This window comes from Cygnus atratus, chromosome 10 (assembly GCF_013377495.2).
Source record: "Cygnus atratus isolate AKBS03 ecotype Queensland, Australia chromosome 10, CAtr_DNAZoo_HiC_assembly, whole genome shotgun sequence".
NCBI lineage: Eukaryota > Metazoa > Chordata > Aves > Anseriformes > Anatidae > Cygnus > Cygnus atratus.
Genome location: NC_066371.1, coordinates 13,562,828 through 13,585,014, shown reverse-complemented (window position 1 = coordinate 13,585,014; position 22,187 = coordinate 13,562,828). Strand labels below are relative to the sequence as shown.

The 22,187-nt window shown below is 40.2% G+C and overlaps 1 protein-coding gene across 1 annotated transcript in view; it reads left to right on the top strand.

Annotated features, from left to right (window-relative positions):
- Positions 1–22,187, top strand: part of DOCK3 (dedicator of cytokinesis 3) — a 216,138-nt gene that overhangs the window by 85,447 nt on the left and 108,504 nt on the right. The gene's annotated exons all lie outside the window — the stretch shown is intronic.

Here is a 22,187-nt window from a genome sequence, read left to right as displayed (position 1 = left end):
GAGAAGAAACTTAAAACTAGAAAACAAAGACATTGCTACAAATTTAGAATGATGTGCTTATATCTGCTTTGGAAGATGGAGTCTCTTTCCTGTTTTATGTGCCTCAGGAAATAGTACATTAAGGCGTGTTGTTTTTTTTTTTAAAAAAAAAAAGAAAAGAAAAGCTACATTCTGCATTCTAAGTGAAATGGACAAATTGACTTTTCTTAAATGGTTTTGATCTTGATGAATTTCTTATCCAAGCTTTTTCTACTGTTATGCTGGAGATTGACTGGCTTTCAGTGTTATTGCTTTGGACCCAGTAGTTTACAACCTCATTGATCCTGTTGGTTGCAGTAGTTATTTTCAAGTCAGGTTAACTGAAGAAAAATTTAAACATTCCACTGTTTTTCAGTAGCTGAAGTAATAGTATGCACCAGTTATGGATTAGCAATCAGAAGACTGGAGCTAGAGTTGAAATACAATTTGAGATGTATTTTCTGCTTCTGAATACAAGTATGGTATTGTACAGCTAGTGATATGTGCTTTCTAAAAACAAGCAGACAAAAGACAATGGTGGGGAAATACAGATATCGAGAACAATGCTGCTATCAGGGGTGTAAGACTTAGAGATTTTTGAAAAAGATTTTACTGTGACAAATTATAAAAACAAATACTTGTGAGTATATAGAACTGGATTAATAAACATCTGCCTCAATAACTTGTTTCAGCCCATACCAGAAACAACTTGTCAATTTGAGCATTAGATAATGGCTTAGACCAAAAGGGGCAAAAGTCTATTTGTATGTTTTAAAGTCTTTGGGAAATTTTATTGCAAAAGTTGTTCTGTATTTTTACATTCAAATACATTAGAAAAGCAACAAAACTTTAGTCCTAAACTTTAATACCTCAGCTTGTTTGTCATGTTGAAGCTCAAGGGAAATGAGAAACTTCAGCTAGTTTTGATTACAGCCAACTGGAAGTACAACTCATTGTTTGAATTACCTTGGAATGAATGACCATGAAATGATAGTTTATAATAACTAGAAAAGAAAGAAAACGTTAACATGAAGATGGTGAACTTCAATAAGGCAGGTGTTGATAAACATTTTTAATAAAATGGTACAGAGGAAAGAAATTTGAGAGTTGTCACTTCCTTAAGACAATACAAAGAGCACAAGAAAACTATTCCATTGTAAAGGAGAGATGAAATATATGGCAAAAACAGAAAGTCTGTATTGTGTTCTTTGACATAGTCTGGTAGAAAGTATGAAAAAAGAAACTGATGAAACTGCACAAATGGGGATGGAAAAAGACAAAGTTGTAGAAAAATGCAATTAGCAAGGGACCTCAGTAGCAATGAAGAATAAGTCCATAATGCTTTTGTTGCAAAAAGTTTTTTTTTTTTAAATCAAGAAATAATAGAATAAAGGGGACATTAAGCTATCAGCAGATGTTATCAAGATAGCTGGAGTATATAATAGCTGTTTTGCGTCCATCTCCCTCAAAAGGTCAAGTGCAATCAGATGACAAATGCAAAAAGTTCTGGAACAAATAAACTAGTTATTAGCACTTAGAAGCTCATAAGAAGAAAAGTAAAAGTCAACATAGATTTGTCAAGCAGACATCACATCAGAACACACTAATTTTACTCAATTATACGGGAGCTCACCTCAACAAAAAAGAAGCATTAGACTTAATATGTTAATACAGGGGGATACAGGATTGATGAAACTACTGTAAAAGTGGAAAACTGGTGGAAAAACTTACCCAGTGTTATCTGTGTTGGAAGGATGGATTTAATAAGTTCTGTTGTGTTTTTTTTTAAAGCAGCAGGTTTTGGTGCAGCAGTATATTGATGGATGGAAAAAAACTAAATTAGTTTATTAACAATAAACTAAATAGCTTATTTTAAAGTAGTGAGGCTTAGCTATCTTTACTATAGGTCTTTTTTATTAAAAATGCACAAAATTATGCATAACTTCAAAAATTACGCATTTAAAAACATGATAGAAATTTTGCTGAAAATAAACTTGAAGAATCCATTAAGTGTAAGAAAGGGTACCTATATTTCAGAATGATTTTTTTCTTTATAAGGTTTATCTTTAAACAATTTTCATTCTGGCTACATCTTAAACACATCTTAAAACAGTCGAAGTTTCTAGCACACTTTTTCCTTCTTTTTTTTAAAATATTAAACTGTCTTTATCTCAGCTTGTGAGTTTTCTAACATTTGCTCTTCCGATTCTCTTCCTCCATCCCAATGGGGAGGGAGTGAGCAACTACGTGGTGCTTAACTGCCTGCTAGGGTTAAATCCTAACAAAGGTAAAGGAGGAGAGAAAGATATGCATGCGCACATGGCTTCTGTGGGTATATTGGCAGTAAATGGAAAATGAAGGCAAACATGGCCCTGATGGACAAGTTGAATGTGGTCAGTAGCAGGCCCTTGCAGATTGTAGCCAGCAAACTGAGGGAAGTTACTGATTCTTTGTTTTTTGTAGGAGTAGGTATCCTATCTCATTTCTCATCCCTGCAGATGGGTCAGTGAACTAGAGCTAGTCTGGAGCTCCTTTAAACTGAGGTGGGATTATTTCTGCCTAGCACACCTCTTTCAGAAATAATGGTTTAAGTATATGATGTGTCATGAAGAAAGGGCAACTATGAATGGTGCCTCTTTTAGATAGTGAATATTTCCAGCTTAAACAATTAAAGTAGTAGCAAAGATTGACTGTTTGTATTTTTAGATTAAAATTTACAGTGAAGATTGGCAGCTAAGAACATTATCAAAGGCATGGTAATGAAACTAAATTTTTTTTGTCATTGGTGGTTTTTTAATATGTTCATGAAGAAAGACATTGAAAGCACCTTCTTTGGTGTACATTGTGCAGAACTCAACAGTAATTTATTGCTCTTGTGACACCTGCCTTATAGCCTACTTTTCATTTACAAGATCATGTCCTCTTCGCTGAGCACCATAGCGCACGTTATATTTTCTCCTTCCTGCTTATATGACTCATTATTAACACTTATTATTCTATTCTGTCTAGATCAAAAATCTATGTAGCTCTTTTTGTGATGTTTTTGTGGTATTAGTTTTGGTCTTGGAAGCAAAGAAACAGAAGAACTCAGTAGCAATTCTCCAGAATATTGCATCTTTCTTCAATTCATGTACAACCAGGTTTCCCAGAAGTGACAACATAGAACAAAGACAGTATGTATGGATAGGTAGATGTTGCTCAGTTTAAGAACTGCTTTCTTTTTGCATGTGCTATTGTAGTGTTTCTCATTACGATGCTCCCAGCACATCTTATTATCTGATTGATAGTTATACTCTGAGAAATATTAACTGTAAGCCAGAATAATTTCAAGCTAGAGAAAATGTACTCTGGAAATGCTACATGAGAAACCAGCAGTGATGGGAAGAACAGTAATACAATCTTCTGAACACTATCTTGTAGTGCCCTGGGAAACATGGAAGGAAAGCTTACCTAAGCTAAAAGCTAGCAAAAAGAAAGGATACAACAGGGGAAAAAAAAAGTTACTTTTCGGTGTTTTCCCTGGAGGGAGAGAGCAGAGAAGAGGTAAAAAGAGGCAGCAATTATCTTTAGCAAAGGGAGAAGATTCCAGTTTACCCAAAGAAAGCTAGAAGCTAGCTCAGATGTTGGCAAAGCCACAATGGATCCTTAGTATGATCTTTGCAGTGCATTCTGTGGGTTTGTATTATTATAACTTTTCTCCAAAATCTAGACGTCTAAGTATTTTATTTTATCCATAAATTTATCCATAAATCTATCTAGGTAAAGCTGATTGCTTGTGACCAGAATCTAAACTTGTATCACCCAAAAGTGTGACCAATATTTAAAAACAGAGTACTGTGGCGTGTTAGTGACTGACCGGTTCCTCAGCACTTGTATCAATAGGATGTACAGAGTGGAATAGAAGTTTTCATCCGGAGAACGTGCAAGTGGGGGGAATCGAGAGGCAGATGCATCTTCCACTGACAGGAAAGTTTTATGTCATATGCAATATGGTAGTGGTATGTCTACACTCAAACAGTCACTAAGGAATTTTCAACATATCCAACTCCCTGTTTCATCACATAAGACAAGCTTAGGGTGATCATTCATCCGGCACAGTTCTTTCCCGTGAAGAATCCTTAGGATACTCTGAATCCTGAAGCAAGATGTTCTCAAAGCCTCTGTTGTTACTAGAGCTGTTATACAAGAATGCTTCTGAAGTTTAACAGTTTAGATTCAGATATCTTTGGCTGAACTGGAAGCCTATCTGTATGTCTGTCCAAGAAAATTGAGTTTGCGCTACTAATTGTGGTTCTCCAACAAATAAGAAGGATCAAATAACATTTAAAAGAAAACACCATTTTCACTGATCCATTTAATTATTTTCTAGCTACTAACTGCCTTGGATTTTGTTCAGTGTTATAGAGAAAGTAAAACAGGATGGGTGTATGTTCAAATGAAATACAATTGGAATGATGCTTATAAAATAAAAGTTACAAAAAATATATAATGTAATTGATGTATTTTTGTGGGACGTGTCCAAGTAAAGATAAGAACAACTCAGGGTGAAAGGGTATAAAACTGGGAAGAAAATAGTTGGTTGTTCTGTGATGGTAAGGGCTACTCTCGATTTCTCATGTGAGGATACTTGTAGATACTATGTGATACTTGTATCACATAGATCTTGTGTTATGTATGTTTCAACAGGATTGTGTTTGACAGTTTTGTAGCCTTGAGGTGGCTTTGAAGGAATTTATGAAAGCTATCAGAGGTGAGAGAGAGTGTTAACTTTCTATGGTGAAGCAGAGAAACAAACGTGCCTGCTGATGAGAAGCTTACCATGAGCTGGCAGTCATAGAATCATTAAGGTTGGAAAAGACCTACAAGATCATCTGGTCCAACCATTGCCCTACTACCAATGTCACCCACTAAACCATGTACCCAGGCACCACGTCCAACCTTTCCTTAAACACCTCCAGGGATGGTGACTCCACCACCTCCCTGGGCAACCCATTCCAATGCCTGACCACTCTTTCTGAGAAGAAATGTCTCCTCATCTCCAATCTGAACCTCCCCTGGCACATCTTGAGGCCATTCCCTCTAGTCCTATCACTAGTTATCTGTGAGAAGAGGCCGACCCCCAGCTCCCCACACCTTCCTTTCTGGTAGCTGCAGAGAGCAATGAGGTCTCCCCTGAGCCTCCTCTTCTCCAGACTAAACACTCCCAGTGCCCTCAGCCCCTCCCCATGGGACTTGTGTCCCAGGCCCTTCACCAGCTTCGTAGCCCTTCTCTGGACACGCTCCAGGGCCTTGATGTCCTCCTTGTAGTGAGGGGCCCAAAGCTGAACACAGCACTCGAGGTGTGGCCTCACCAGAGCAGAGTAGAGGGGGATGATCACCTCCCTGGCCCTGCTGGCTACACTATTCCTGACACTAACCAGGATGCTGTTGGCGTTCTTGGCCCCCTGGGCACACTGCTGGCTCGTGTCCAGGTGAGCATCAACCAGCACCCCCAGATCCTTTTCCTCTGCACAGCTTTCCAGCCACTCTGCCCCCAGCCTGTAGCGCTGCATGGGGTTGTTGTGGCCAAAGTGCAGGACCCGGCACTTGGCCTTGTTGAACCTCATCCCACTGGCCTCTGCCCATCGACCCATCCTGTCCAGGTCCCTCTGCAGGGCCTTCCTACCCTGCGGCAGATCGACACTTCCACCCAGCTTGGTGTTGTCTGCAAGCTTACTGAGGGTGCACTCAATTCCCTCATCCAAATCATCAATAAAGATATTAAAGAGGACGGGCCCCAACACCGACCCCTGGGGAACACCACTGGTGACCGGTCACCAGCTGGATTTCACTCTGTTCACCATCACTCTCTGAGCCCGGCCGTGCAGCTAGTTTTTAACCCAGCAAAGTGTGTACCTGTCCAAGCCACGGGCTGCCAGCTTCTCCAGGAGAATGCTGTGGGATACCATGTCAAAGGCCATGCTGAAGTGTAGGTAGACAATGTCAACAGCCTTTCCCTCATCCACCAGGTGGGTCACCCAGTCAAAGAAGGAGATGAGGATGATCAGGCAGGACTTGCCTTTCATGAACCCATGCTGAATGGGCCTGATCCCCCAGTTGTCTCCCATATGCAGCGTGATTGCATTCAGGATGTTCCATCACCTTTCCTGGCACTGAGGTCAGGCTGACAGGCCTGTAGTTCCCCAGGTCCTCCTTATGACCCTTCTTATAGATGAGCATCAATGTGTGCTTGCAGCCCAGAAAGCCACCTGTACCCTGGGCTGCACCAACAGCAGTGTGGGCAGCAGGGCAAGGGGGGGGATTCTCCCCCTCTGCTCTGCTCTCATGAGACCCTACCTGGAGCCCTGTGTTCAGCTCTGAGGCCTCCAGCACAAAAAGAACAGGGATGTATTAGAGCGAATCCAGAGGAGGCCACTAAGATGATCAAGCAGCTGGAGCACCTCTCCTATGGAGACAGGCCGAGGGAGTTGGGGTTGTTCAGCATGGGGAAGAGAAGGTCCCGGGGAGATCTCACTGCGGCCTTCCAGTGCCTAAAAGGGGCTACACGGAAGCTGGAGAGGGACTCTTTGTCAGGGCGTGTGGTGATAGGACCAGGGGTAATGGCTTCCATCCAGAAGAAGATGGATTTAGATTAGACGTCAGGAAGAAATTCTTTGCTCTGAGGGCAGTGAGGCCCAGGCCCAGGCTGCCCAGAGGAGCTGTGGGTGCCCCATCCCTGGCAGTGCCCAAGGCCAGGCTGGATGGGGCTGGGGGCAGGGGGACCTGCCTGTGGCAGGGGGTTGGGGCTGGGTGGGCTTTGGGGTCCCTTCCAACCCAAACCATTCTGTGATTCTATGATTCAAATGCAGGACCGTGTAATCCTTCTGCTTAAGTAGTTCCCGATGTGGACTCTTAAGTCTCTGAATATACCGGGAATTTCAAGAGATCATTGGTGATAATCAGGTTTAAAAGGTTTATATAAATGTATATATTAAAGACCCATTTACCTTACAGCAGAATGAAATGAGAGGAAAAATGCTGCAGAATTAATGACCTTGAAAGGTATGTCTGGTTCCCATGCATGCAAATTTGTGCCCTATATCTTGCTTCTCTCAAAGTATTCCTTTCATTTCCCTTTTGCAGGTGTCTATCTGTCAATAATTTAGTTAATTTTTTTCTTCAAATGTTGACTCTTCCTCTTTGTTCTCTGTACAGGAGAAACATCCAGATGGAATTAGTAGAATTTCTTTCTCCCGTTATTGTTTAAAATAATTTGATTTGGAAGGGAAAGTACTTGTTGCTCAAAGGGGGAAAGAAAAAGAGCAATGGAATCATAATCATTCATGAGACTAATTTGTGGGAGTGTGAAGCACTGCAAGGAGAGATGAACGTAGGAAAGGCAAAGCTATCGTGTAACAATAATTTGGGTCGTATTAACTTGGACTGATTAGCATTTTTCACTTTTTTACTTTATACTAAGTTGTGCCTTTAGGCTTCACCTAAATGACGTTATACCATATAACTTTCTACAACGAGCACATACTATGTTATTATCATACCTTTTCTCATTACTTAGGTGATAAATGTAGACCTGACTGGATACAGTGTGTTCAGGCTTCCAGGTGTGGGGACGGGGTATGACTACCTACTGAGAGATGCTTGCTGTAACATAAGATGCCTAAAATTTTGTGCTCAAGTACTGAGTAATACCAGAGTACACATCATACCTTTTCACAATAAGTTGATGTCCTGATGTGAATCATAAGCATAGAACATTTGCAATCTAATGTAAGGAAAGAGACAGCAAATGCTTGTACGAAGAAACATCAGAAGATAGGGGATACAAAAAAGGAATAACAAAGTATACATTTTTATAGGTCGGACATCTTCCTCTGACCCTCCTTCATCCTCCTTAAAATAAATCCAAAGATATATTTTAATGTAAATGGTATGTAGTAGACAAGTTTTAAGCATTATGGTGATCCTATCTCCTCTTAAAATTAATGTTAGAAATCTTTTCTACTACGTTAGTAGTAATCAGCTGTTAGTTTTGTAGCAGCATCATGGTAGAAACTGATCTTGACCAGAGATTGCAGTTAAGGAAAGACGTATTTTTCTCCAAAGGTTCTACCTTAGAATTCTGAATGTCACACTATTCCTCTCTGCCTCAGATGACAAGACACAGGGCCTATCAGATGGAAAAGCATGTGGCAGCTCAGAAACAAGACATTATTGTTCAGTGGTTAATTTATAAATGCTTGTAGGTTTTCTGAGGCAAGCCAGCATTTATTAGTTAGGTGCATTAGAGAGAATGTCTGTTGAAGTCCATGAAACAGCTTCATACTCTCGTTCTTTTCTCGTTTCTTTGATTCTTACCTCTGCGTATGTCGAGGTATTAATGAGGGTAACATCTAGGTCTTTATAAAGCTTCTCATTGTGCCTTTTTGAGATGCCCTTTCATATTCTTTTGCTTCCCACTGAAGGATAAAATTGTAATCCATTCTTTCTTAGCAGATGGCTAAGTGAAACACATACAGAAATGTGAAGAAACCGAGTCTCACGGGATTTTAAAACACTTAAAATGCAGAAGTGTATCTTTCACTAAGCAGCCAATTTTCAATAAAGTGGTGGGAATTCCATAATTTCAAAACCTCTATTTCTGTGTTAAAGCATCTGTTTTTGTGTTTGCAATAGGCAAAATGAGAGAGAACACAGCTTTGTTCCTGATGCTGTAGGTGATAATGGAGAGATGAGTTTCATGTAAATGTTGTCAATTTGTGGGTGGATGTTGGGGAGAATGTGAATAGTAAAGTCTGTCTCACATCTTCTGTCTTAAGAATTTAATGCCACTGACAAAGTTCTAAGAAGTGTGGTATGTAAAGATAATGATGTTCAAAAATTTGCCATTAATTTATATCATGATAGTTGGATTTCGGTATTTCCAATGTCATGTAACTGAAATGAAATTATTTGACCCTTTTGTCAAGGCTGTATCAAATAATGTTAAGTGTCAGCGTTGTTACTAATGTTGCTCTGCAGTCATGTATGAGCTGGAACTGCAGCAGGAATGTAAACAGTGATTTCCCTCATGAAGTTGAGGCAGCTTTCAACCAAGTTACTTTACGTGATAAAAGTTAGCAGAAAAATACATAAGAGATTAAGATACTAAAGGTGTAAAAATGATTTGGCCAATGTGGGGGCTAGAAAAGGAAGAGTGTTCTCAAGCTAGTGACTTCTGCAGTCTTCTCCTGTTTTAGTGTCTCTAAGCTGCCTTTACCTTCTCATAGATGAATTGATAGAAGTCACCATACTGTTTTTTATGCTCTAAAAAGAAATTCTGATGGTGTTTAGGTAGAGAAGAACAAAATTCACCACTTTGAAAGACTACAGATGTAGAAATAAAGAACTTTTTGAGGAATCAATTCCGAGTCAATATGGAGTCAAGCTGCGGCAGGGGAGGTTCAGGCTGGACATCAGGAAGAGGTTCATCACCGAGAGGGGATTCTCTGATTTTTTCAGTAGTAGGAGTTTCCTCAGACACAGTATCCCTAATTCATATGTCAGAGTGCAAATTTATACAAAGTTGCTGAACGTAACCTTTACAAATTTGATGAGAGTCTCTCTCCCTCTTTATCTGTGGTGTTTCACACTGGCAGCTAGCTGAACTCCACCACGCTGTGCTCCCGCTCTCCCTCTTCAACAGAACAGGGGGAGAAAATGGAATGAAAAAGCTCGTGGGTTGAGATAAGGACAGGGAGATCGCTCACCAGTTACTGTCACGGGCAAAACAGACTCAGCAGAGGGAGATTAGTAATAGGCAGTACATTACATTACCAGATGAGAACAGTGAGAACTGAAAGCCAACCAAAACCACCTCCCTCATCCTCCCTCTGCTGCCTCCTCCCAGCAGCAGTGCGCCGGGCTGCGGTCAGTCCCCAGGGCTGCATCCCCGCTGCTCCTTCACGGTCACCGCCTGCCCTGCTCCACGTGGGGTCCCTTCCCAAGCTGGTCCTGCGTGGGCTGCCCACAGCTCGCAGCTCTTCGAGCACCGCTCGATGTGGGCCCGCACCGCGGGGTCTGTCCGTCAGGAGCAAACGGCCCCAGCACGGGTCCCCCCCGGGGGCGGCTCCCCCCGAGCCTCCTGCTCCTGCGTGGGCTCCTCCACGGGCCGTGGCGTGGGGATCTGCTCCGCGTGGTGCCCAGGGGCTGCAGGGGTCAGCCTGCTCCGCCATGGGCCTACTGCCCTGGCACCCGGAGCACCCCCTGCCCGCCTTCCTCATGGGCACTGGGGCTATGTAAACTCGTAAACTGTCAATAGGAATATGTATCAGCTGCACCAAAATCTTAGCAAGAACATCAGAGCTAAAAGTACCTTGCATTTAAATGTTTCTTCTTGAATAATATTCTTTTAATGCTTCCTATCATAGACAATTGTCATTGTCTGGAACTTTCATTTTAAACTTTAAGCAGACTTGTTAACAGTGATAGCAGATTTTCCAGAAGTTCGACCTGAGTAGGGGCTTGAGTCCTCTCAGAGCTCTGTTAGGTGGGATCAGCATGTTAATGGGAGAACACCTGTACGGCGTGACTCTATACGCTCCTAAACAGAGATGTAGGAACTGTACACGTCCTAGAAATCAGATGCTGCTTGTGTGGAGGGGAGCTCAGCAGCTCAGAGTGGCAGAGGGCTGGAGACATAGACAGGGGAAGAATAGGACAGAGTCTGGAACTGACCCTAAGATGCTGCCTTCTACATTGCTTCTCTGTTAAGGCGACAGATCTGGGAGTGCTGAAGCAATGTGCATGTATGTCCCCTGTTAACTGCATTTAAAATGTTACCATATTCCACTGTTGTCAGTTCCTATGTTAGGAAACAGAAAATTATACTTTTATTTTATTGTGCAATCGCATACTAAACTTCCCATTTGTTAAGTTTGAATAGCAGCCTTCTCATAGTTATTTTAAAATGGAAACCTTATCTAATTCATTGTCACTATAGTTATTTGTCTACTGGGAAAAATAATTTTGTATCATTCTGAATTATTTCCTTAATATTCAGAGAATTTACCTAGGGATTAGGCTTACCAGCTAATGAGCTTTTTCTTCAGCAGCTTAGTCATGAAAAAAAGTCCTATTTCTTATTGTTACCTCTTCTGGTTATTTCATTTGCTGGAATAGCTAATCCTCCACTAGTATTTCCTATACTTCAGTTTATTGTGTTTTCAGTGTTTCGAGGAAAATATTTTTCTGACTTCCATGAAATAGATAATCCATAGCAATAGTAGTAACAAGGATACCAGTTTTTGGTTCTGCTCAAAGTGAATTTAAAGATTATCAAATAAACAGTAAAGAATATTGTTACCTACAGCAATGGCCATTGTTCTGGTCATCCTAGTTAATGTGAAAAATATGTGGGTCTCTGAAGTCTACTGCAGACGCATTGGTGGCAGGGGAAGAGTCTCTCTGGCATAATATGCAACTCCTAGAAAAAAAAAAGGCAACGGAGTAATAATTTCTTTCCATTTTTATTACCACTTGCTCCAGCTGACTTTTATTCCCTAGACATCTCTCACTAATTTGCATTTGCTTAGTTTTCCTATTTATCCCTTTTCCTGTTAATACTGTATATTTTAAAGAAACAATTATTGTCTGAATTGGTATATGAAAGTTAGAGAGATAAGTGGTTTTATTAGAGATTTTCACTCTATCCTATATAATTTCTAATATGAATTCATCATAAATGAGGATCTTTTACTATTATATCTCAAATCTCCCCACCACTGCCATGCTTCCCAAAAGAAAGCCTTTCACATTTGGGGATCAGATTGCACATATCGGGACAAGGAACAGATTTTTCTTCAAGTGTGATTCATTTTATTTTTAATAGTTTTTTTTTAAATACCTGCAACTGATTTTTCCTATTATGTTTTTCTTCCCTGTTCCTGCTCAGAAAGAACAAAAACAGACCATGAATACATACCACTAGAAAGATTGTGCTGTCTCAGATGGTAACGGTGCACATTGCTAAAATGTTGAGGTAAACTCTGCAGCTCAAAGAAAGCAAATACTGTAAGCAGCTTGGTCTGTAGGAAGCCACGGTGTCATGATCACTGTTCTTGGATGCCTCAGCTCTCTGTTGAAACCTTTACTGGCAAAGACCAGTTCTTTTCCTCTGCCTGAAGTTGCCACGTGCAAAGCCAGGTAACAAGGTTGTGAAGTTTACAGAGCAAGAATTAAGAGAGCCAATCGCTGTATTAGACCTCAGACCCATTGCTGACAAATAAGCTTTCCCAGGTTATAGGCAGTGATGAAATGTTCCATAAAATACTTGTAACCCAAACTTAGCAGCCTTCCCTACAGTTATGTGTTGCACACCTACCGCCTGTCAGGGTTGATCTGCCTTGCTTTTCAGGAGTTAAACATCAGGATCACCAGCAGGGACTAAGAAATCACACTGTATGACTAACTTCTCTTTTTTTAGAAATAGAAACTTCTAGCTAATAGAGAGGGTTCCTTTCAGGAGCACAAATATCTACCTTTCATGATGTAAATAACAAAAAAAAAAAAAAAAAAAAAAAACACCCTAATGACAGTGTCAAATGCTTCTGTGGCAGATGCATGAGAGCCCAAGGAGATCATAATTGGTGCTTAGCCACGTTTCTCCTGCAAGCTTTAATAACGTTTTTAACATTTTGGTTGTTTTTCCTTGAATATGGTTGAGAGAAGTGACAGGTAGTTATTTTAACTAATTTCTGTTTCTATGGAAACCCAGTGTTTGCAGTAACAGTCTTACTGTAAGCTCTGTAATCCTCCCTCGTGGCTTCCAGCCAACAAGGTAACTTAATAATTCATGAGCATTAAGTCTGAATTTGCCGGGAAGCAAACTGCGTTGCTTGGAGCTGTTTTGTCAGAGCCAGATTCATTTCCCTCACAAATTTGGTGTTCTTTTCTCTAAGATGTCTTTATAAAATACACTCCATAAACCAATGCAGTGTACTTTTCTTCACTTGTTTTTGGAAGTGGGGTTATTGCAGGTCATCTGGATAAGGCAGCTGATGACCAAAAAAAAAAAAAATCAGTACTTGCCTGAAAAAAGCAAGATTTTAAATAGTTCATGAATCACTGTGCGATTTGCAAACAAAGTTCAGCAGAGGTGATGGTTCTGTCTCAGGCATTCAGGAGTGACCCCTATCGATGTTGGACTGCTCAGATGCTTCTGTGCCATGGGGTCTGAACACATGCTCAAAGGAAAAGTTTCTGGTGTAAGTGAGAATTGAGTTCCTCACAGAGACACGGAACCTTTCTGTACATATGCTTTGACTTGCTCTCACACTTAATCTGAGAACTGGAGACTCGTTCTGTGGCATACTGGGAGATTTTATTATTAGGTCAGCCTCACAGCAGCTGTAAGGATGTAGATTTTTTCCAAGAGATGAGCAAAAATTAGCTACTCTGAGAGGCTAACACCATTAACAGAAAATAAACTTGAAAAGCTTTTTATAGAGTATGCTCCTAAATGGCCTGCAAACAAATTGCTTAATCATCTCAAGAGTTGTGCCTTTTAAAGTACAACAGCAACATGTAGATGCATTCTGAAATACTTTCACAAACAGGAAACTTTACATTAAAAGTATGTGATCTTCTTACAAAGCAGTGTTCAAAATGGACTTCAGCTTCTTATGAGGAAGCAAAATGACATTTCTTGATTATGTATTGCTTTACTCTTCCATTTCTTTACATACTTACATAGATGTCATGAACAGTTGTACTTCATAAGAAATCTTCTTTTGATGCTTAAATCATCTTTCAAGAGAAAAATTAATCCTGTATTTATGACAATGGGAAGTGACTGAAATGTCAATACACACGTGCTTTCTTCATGAATATGAGGCAATCTGGTTGAAGTAAAAGTTCAGAAGTCCTGATGGGAGACTTGTTTCCTTTTCAGAAGGTTTCTAAAGGGTGTTCTCAAAAGTGTTAGTGTACGATGCTGTCCTATAATGACCTGCTTTGATCACAGTGTAGTACTGTAGTACTGCACTGACAAACATGAGAAAGATTTTGAGGAATGTAGCAAAGGGAATGAAAATAAAATTCTGTGTTTTCCCTGATCTTATGCAAAGTTGTGCAACCAGATCTGATAAGCCCCCTGGTGCTATTGCTAACTAGATTGCAGGATGGGAAGCCAGGGCAATACAGCCATGGTTTTCTCTCTGCCACCAGATAAACACCTGGACAATTAAAATTACTTCCCTAAAATACTAGCTAATGCTGCTGTGTCAGGGCTTTAAGTAACTTCTCCTGTGCTGAGTGTGCTTCCTCTTTGGTACAGAGAACAGTTTCCCAAGTTAATTCATGCAAATATTGGCTTGTGGTTTAGGGACTGTAGTTCAATTTTTATTTTTATTTTTCTTTTCAAAACCAGGAATCTTTTTCATGGTATCTCTCTGCTAACTTACAAATGCTTTGAAATAAGCACCTTTTTTTGTAAGCAGCTTTAAGAACATATATTGCTGATATATATCAGCAGTTCCTAATACAATTCCATTTGCTTGGTCAACATATTGTCCTTGTTTGTATACACAGCGATAGGAAGAATGCAGCATTTCATTGCATTGATGAATTAAACTACCCAAAGTATGGTGGGCACAGCAAGGCTGCAATATTTTGAAGGCAAGTGTTCGCAAGCTTTCTGTTATCATAGCAAACAACTGGCTCATCCAGAGGTCTTTGTACCTGAGCTGCGACCTCATGCTGTGAGTTCAGTTACTGTTAGCAATTTATCAAAAGAATAAATGATGGTATCTAGCCATTAACCTCGGCTTGCAGTACACAGAGGTGATTCTTGGGTTTTTATCTGGCAGAAAAAATGGTGTTTCTACGTAACATCTTAAAATGCTTATGATATCCATTTGACAACTCTTTTTTTTTTCTAGAGTTATTGTCAGGCTACACTAATATATATCAGTATTCATTAAAAAATGAGACTAGAAGACTTTTTGGGTGAGAATAGCATCGTGATCTTAACCATTTCTTCATTGGTAGGACTAAGTGTGAAGAAAGGAGGTGAACTTTGCTGGTTAGGCAGCTCTTTGTATGTAGCTTAGTTCTGCTAGCTGTTGCGACAGCATTTTCAGATTTTTGTTCCTGAATTTTTGTTATATGCAGGTAGAGATTGCATGGTAGTAGAAGAATGAGGAAGAAACTTAGGGAGGTGCTGAAAGAAGATTCAAGGGCTAAAATATCAGTGATTACATGAACTTTTCTGCCATATGATCCTTCTCATTATGAGCTGGAACATAAGTCATGGGACCAATATGTATTTTAAACAATTGCCTTTATCCATAGAAGTGAGAGGTCAAACACTAGGTTCTGAAAACCTAGTTAAATACAGCTTTTGAGAAGATCTGAAGAGCTTGTAAAAATGTTGGGGTTTTTCAGTGGTCTTCCAATTGTTTTCTGGAAATAAAAACCACTGAGGGAAGGAAAACAAAAAAACAAAAAAAAAATTGAGTGAACAGATCTGTACATTTCCCTTTTTATTGACATACCAGATTGGAAAGAGTGAAGGAGGCATTTGTTTCTGGGAGAAACAGCTGCAGAACCATTATTTAAGACAAAGGAAAGGTACAAGATGTGAGGTTTCTGCTTAAGGGGATTGATGCCCTAATGCGTCACTGTCTGTGCCTCAGAAAACCAATCTCTTGTACGTTCTTAAGATTTTTTTTAATCCTTGTTCTTTATCATTGGTTTCCAATTCAAACAGAAAATTGATCTGCATTCTCTCTACTCGGGCAGTATGCATCTCTTAATGCTGTACCTGGATTTGTAAATTGATGGTCAGGATTTTTGCCTTCACAATCGCACACTAATTAACTTGTCAATGAGTTGATACGAAGGAGTTCACTAATCCATCTCAAGCTCTTTGCCAGACCTTTTGTTGTAATCTTAGCATGTTGTAAAAAAAAAAAAAAAAAAAAAAAAAAAAAAAGAAAAGAAAAGGCCTCAACAGCAAAAACTCCCTGTGGGCATAATGCTGTTCCTGCTCACCCAACAGTAACTGTTGTCCCTATTTGCCCCGTCCTTCATGCTGAACATGTAATGTCCCAAACCACTGGCTGCTTCCTTCCTTTTTGCAGAAACAGATGTCAGTTCAGTATGGTCCAGCTTTTCACACAGTCAAAGGAAGCCAAGAAGTGAGACACTATACTTCTTTCACTTTTCTTCCTTTTGAGTTAAAGAACAAGAAGCTATTTGACTTTGCTTATCAGAGCAATGTTTCTTGTGTTTGAATAGCTTTAGCAATTACTAATCAAGCCAGTGATTGTAAAGCCTGAGTTACTGCTATACAAGAAGTAGTTTCACCACAATGTGAGTTAGCACAGAAGGAGATCTTGAAGTTAAAGTAATTGAAGATTGCTAGTAGCACATATGAACAAGATGAATAAATAAGCTTTTGTTTAAGATACTGCTACTGGTGTGGTTCTTCTTAGGTCTGAATCCAGCAAGGCAAAAGCTTTAATGCTTTCCTACGTTTTGGTGAATTTCTTATTTCTGATTTGATGCAGAAAAGAACTGGTTTTGATATATTTTCAGAACAGATGGAAGTGAGGTTTATTTGATAGTAGACTGCATCAAATACTCAGAATCTCCCCATACTTCAGCAATTGTAACTGCTGCAGGTTTTTTACATTTTCCTTATGATGTATTTGAATATTTGAAGAGAGTTGTATGTATCCTTTTTCTTTAAGCAAGTAGAGCATATCCAATTATAATAAAAATGTTTAATGCCTACAATTATAGGGCAATTATTTCAATATCCAGTTTACTTAGATTTGGCATTTTTGTCATACTAACCTGGACTTTAGTGTTGCCTGTGCATACTCTTGTCTTTATGCAGAAGATAACCTTGAGGAATAGACAAGCTGAGGATGGAACTCTTTGAAAGGAAGCAGATCCTAAAATAAGAACTGAATTGATTGAATTCCTGCTAGGTTTCCTGAGTCTAGATGTGTATGCCTTACCTTTGTCTAAAGAAGGAGCTACAATTACAGCTGAAGGCAGTGAATATTGTGGTCAACGGTTCTATGTCTGGGTGGAAGCCGGTCACAAGTGGTGTCCCTCAGGGGTCAGTCTTGGGACTGGTGCTCTTCAACATCTTTATCAATGACAGAGATGACGGAGTTGAGTGCACCCTCAGCGAGTTTGCAGGTGACACCAAGCTGAGTGGTGCAGTTGATACAATAGAGGGAAGGAATGCCATCCAAAGGGACCTGGACAGGCTGGAGAAGTGGGCCCATGAGAACCTAATGAGGTTCAACAAGGCCAAGTGCAAGGTGCTGCACCTGGGCTGGGGCAATCCCAGGTATTTATATAGACGGGGTGAAGAAGAACTCGAGAGCAGCCCTGCGCAGAAGGACTTGGGGGTCCTGCTGGATGAGAAGCTGGACATGAGCCAGCAGTGCGTGCTTGCAGCCCGGAAGGCCAACTGCGTCCTGGGCTGCATTAAAAAAGGGGTGGCCAGCAGGGAGAGGGAGGTGATTGTCCCCCTCTACTCTGCTCTTGTGAGACCCCACCTGGAATATTGCGTGCAGGCCTGGGGCCCCCGGCACAGGTCCAGAGGAGGGCCACTAAGATGATCAGAGGGCTGGAGCACCTCTCCTATGAAGAAAGGTAGAGGGAACTGGGCTTGATTAGCTTGGAGAAGAGAAGGCTCCGTGGAGACCTCATTGCAGCCTTCTAGTACTTGAAGGGAGCGTATAAACAGGAGGGGGAACGCCTGTTTATATGTGTTGATAGTGATAGGACAAGGGGGAATGGTTTTAAACTAAGACGGGAGATTTAGGTTAGATATTAGGAGGAAATTTTTCACTCAGAGGGTGGTGAGGCACTGGCACAGGTTGCCCAGAGAGGTTGTGGATGCCCCATCCCTGGAGGCATTCAAGGCCAGGCTGGATGAAGCTCTGGGCAGCCTGCTCTAGTGGTTGGCAACCCTGCCCGGAGCAGGGGGATTGAAACTAGATGATCTTTAAGGTCCTTTTCAACCCAGGCCGTTGTATGATTCTGTGGATATTCAGATCTTTAAAAATAGGGTTATTCTTTCTGGTTTCTGTTGACATAGAAGTATACTTACAGCTGTAAAATGGGGGGCATCTGACTAGCTGCAGATATGGGTCAACAGTGTCATATTGTCAAAGGTTCAAGTCCATTCCAGCATTTCCTAACACCTTTATCAGCATTAGTAAGACCTTAGTGGAATATTTTAACTAGTTTCTGTAAACTACTCTTGAAGAGTCATACCAAAGATCAGAGAAATTCTGCAGTTGAGAAACAAAAATGCAAGCTTGGGAGGAATGACCTGCAAGGAAAGGTGGAATAATTTGAGGAAGCTTAGACTTTTAGCATTGCCTATTAGCACCACTTGCTGTCTTTTCATTCGCCCTGTCCTGCAGTGGGATCTGACCTAACACCTCTTCATGTTCCACAGTTCTCAAGTGCTGTGTTTGCCTCAAGGTCCCATAATTATGATTATTTATTCCCCATTAATTATTTAGTGACGTGAACTCGAGTGGAGTTCAGGGAGGACTGGAAATTAAAGGAAGGAATTTGAAGGTTGTTACTGGCATACTGCTGGAATCAGGGGAAGGCTGATGAAAAGGAAGGTGGAAAAGATGGCAGCTTCATGTGTTAAAGGCACTGGAATATGGGTACAGGAACCAGACTGTTCTCTGTAGCTGTAACAACAAAAAAGGCAAATTTTAAAAGATTTCCATTTGTTAATAGAGTAAACCTTGCAATAGGCTATTAAATAAGCCTTCAGAATATGTCTCTTCCAGTCTTTTGAAAGCAGACTAAGCAATACAACTTCTGGTAATGAATCGGGTATAAATAGACTATCCTAGCTCAAAGACTTGTCAGTCCCTTACTTTGCCATTGTCAGAGGGACAGCCTGCAAAGGGTGCTGTGGCATACAGTATTGTATTCAACTTCAGTTACAAAAATGAAATGCTTATTAGTGCTGAAATAATTTTTCAAAGAAAACCTGTGTTGGAAGTTAAAAAATATAAAACACACTGGAGGTTTAAAATGTGATAAGCGACATTATTACTGAGATGAATGAAAGTGTAAGAACTGTTATAGCATTATTTCTTGAAGATCATTATTTTTTGGTGTAAACTATGTACTACTGTATGCTTACTTTATTCTTCTATTCTTTCCCTAATTATCCACTACTGGACATTACAGGCTAGTAGGCTAAGGTGAACCTTCAGTATGGAGGGCTGTTGTTACAGTTTGTCTATTTCAGATGTAAACTCATTTAACCTTTATTTGTGAATCAGCCTCTTCTACTTCTATAATATTGGACAGTAGTATGCGTTTTTAGTATTTTTATCCCAGAATTTGAAAGTACTCTCAGTCGACAGTACTTTTTTAAATTGCCATTTTCCCTTTCCCTAAATAATTCTTCATGTCTCAGGAGTGCTTGGTGCTCTGCTAGTGGTTTGGTTTCCCTTCAAAATTCAGTCATTCTTTTAATCAAGACAACCAGCCTTGCTGTGACTGCTGCAGTGATGTGAAGGTATTCTGAGTGTGCCCTCATGCAGGGCAGGTATAGGATATAAGAACTTCCAGGGATTTGCAGTCAAATATGAGCGAGCAAGCCCTGATTTACACTTTGATTTTGGATGGACATCTTCACCATTGAACACATTTTCCCCTGCAGGTATAATTTATGTTGCTCATAATCTTCAGCTGGCAGTCTGATCATTGGCTTGTTTCTTCCGTGTGCTATGTTGCGTGTTAGAATCACAGAATCATTAAGGTTGGAAAAGATCTCCAAGATCATCTGGTCCAACCATCCCCCTACCACCAATGTCACCCACTAAACCACGTCTCCGAGCACCACATCCAACCTTTCCTTGAAAACCCCTGGGCCGGTGACTCCACCACTTCCCTGGGCAACCCGTTCCAATGCCTGACCGCTCTTTCTGAGAAGAAATGTCTTCTCATTTCCAACCTAAGCTTTGTGTTCATCTCATGCGTCCCTGGCTGAGGGCTGGATTATGTTCTTAGCAGCCTAAGTGGAAGAAGAGTTTGCTAGAGATCTTGTTTGTGTAATATCGATCCATTTTATTCTCTTACCCTTAAAATGGGACATGGTTAACATGCATAATGCATAGTAATTGTTTTTCAGTGTATAAGTAGAAAGTGACAGGATTAAATTTAACAAATAAACTACTGTCAATTATCGTTGTTTCAAGTTCAGTTTTAAAGAGGAGTGATGTTTATTTTATGAAAGTAACTTTTGTATCTCTGAAGGTCACGACTGTTGGTTGCTTTTTTAAGGAATTTTGCTTTTCTTCATGAAAAGATGTCTCTTATAAACTGCAATTTTAATAGCAATTAAATTAATGTTACCTCTTAATCTTACTAGATGAAAGATTGTACAATTAAACTGATTTAAGGATTAAGTGAATTTGTTGAAATTAAAGTCTCCCTAAGCAGTGGTTTTCAGACCATTGGAATTATTGATGCTTATTCCTTATTGGAAGGAACATGGCTATGAGTTAATATCTCTTGAAATTGCTACCTGTTTTTAGTGATGTAAAGCATGATTCCTGGTTAGAAATTGATGGTATGAAGTGCTGTATTCTGTTGTTATTTCCCCTGTGTGAACTGGAGTCTACCTGCAGGTGTCACCGTAACTGTCCTGCCCACTGCTCGTTGGAAATCCCTTGCAGCAGGGGCGCTGAGCACCAGCAGCTGTAGGTGCTGGGAACCTGACGCCGGCCTCAGTTCATATTAGGGGTTGGAGTTCTGCGGTGTAATTGTTGGGGTGGTGCTGCAGGTCCTTTTCGTGGGGCCCTTCCCAGGGACAGCAGCGGCCTGAGGCAGGAAGCTGGGAGAAGCAGCTGCTTGGGCCATGCTGTGCGAATTGCCTGCTGCTGTGCCTTCCCCAGCCTGAATCAGATACCAGCAAAATAATGGGTGCAAAACTGAGTTAACAGATAAAGGTTAAGAACATAATTAATGCATTTTTCTTGAAAACAATCACATCTTTAAAAAGTTCTGACTTCATTTTTTGTGATTGTATGTTTGGTAGATAGAGGTAAATATGAAGATGTAATATTGTTACTGTAATGTAACTGTTACTGTAATGTGCTGAAGATGTAATTCTGCACTGCACTTAATACATCGTAAAATTCTTATTAAAAGATTATATTATACACTAAAGCATTTGCTAAAACATTAAGTTACTAAATGACATCTCAGAAAGTTGTTGTGGGTAAGGAATCATCAAATGTCTGTGTCTTGTGGATTTCATCAGGGTATGTTAACAGTCTCAGAGTTTGAGCATCTGCTGCAAATGAATTGAAATTATTGCTGAAAGAAGTTGTGGGTTACATAGAGTTCAGAGTAACAGTAAGTAACAGAATGAAACAGCTGGAGAGTATGATCTGGATTGCTTAGCAAGATAAACCTAAGCAAATAAACATGCGAAGATGTAAACCGAGATGTGTGAGCCATGCTTAAAGCATTAAGCACCATTCCTACAAAAGTAGCAATTCAAAAATATACCAGTATTTATGATGGACAGGTTGCTCCAAATGAATTCATGGTGTAATGCTGTGTTAAAAAGGCTAATATGTGAAGCTTGATAAATTACAGAGCAAGGAGTAATAGGGAATTACTTGTGTGAAACACAGGTGTATTTGTCTGACGTGGGTGATACTAGGACTAGACTGTTGCCCATTGTTAGAACTGTTCTTGAAATGTTGAAAAATTGCACTCTGGGTAAGTTCTATAAAATGATTCTAGCACTTGAAAATGAGTTCCTTAGTAGTGTTGAATTGCTTATGTGTTTAGAGAGTTGGTTGATTACATTATGTAATTAACGATTCTTACACTGTAAGAAAATACCTTCTCTAAATGTCTCTTTAACGTACAAAAGAAAGTGTAACAAAAGTGGCTGAACACTGAAACCAGACATTGCCAGACTGATGATAACCCGTGTATCTTGACAGGAGGGATTGTCTTTTGGAGCAAGCTACCAAAGGAAGTAGTGCATGCTCTGTTTTCATATTTTTCAGACCAACAGTGGGTACCACGCTGGAAAATGTGTTTAGTCAAATAAAGGTTACTGGGGTTGATACAGTTGTACTGGAAAAGATTGAAAGGATCTGTAATAT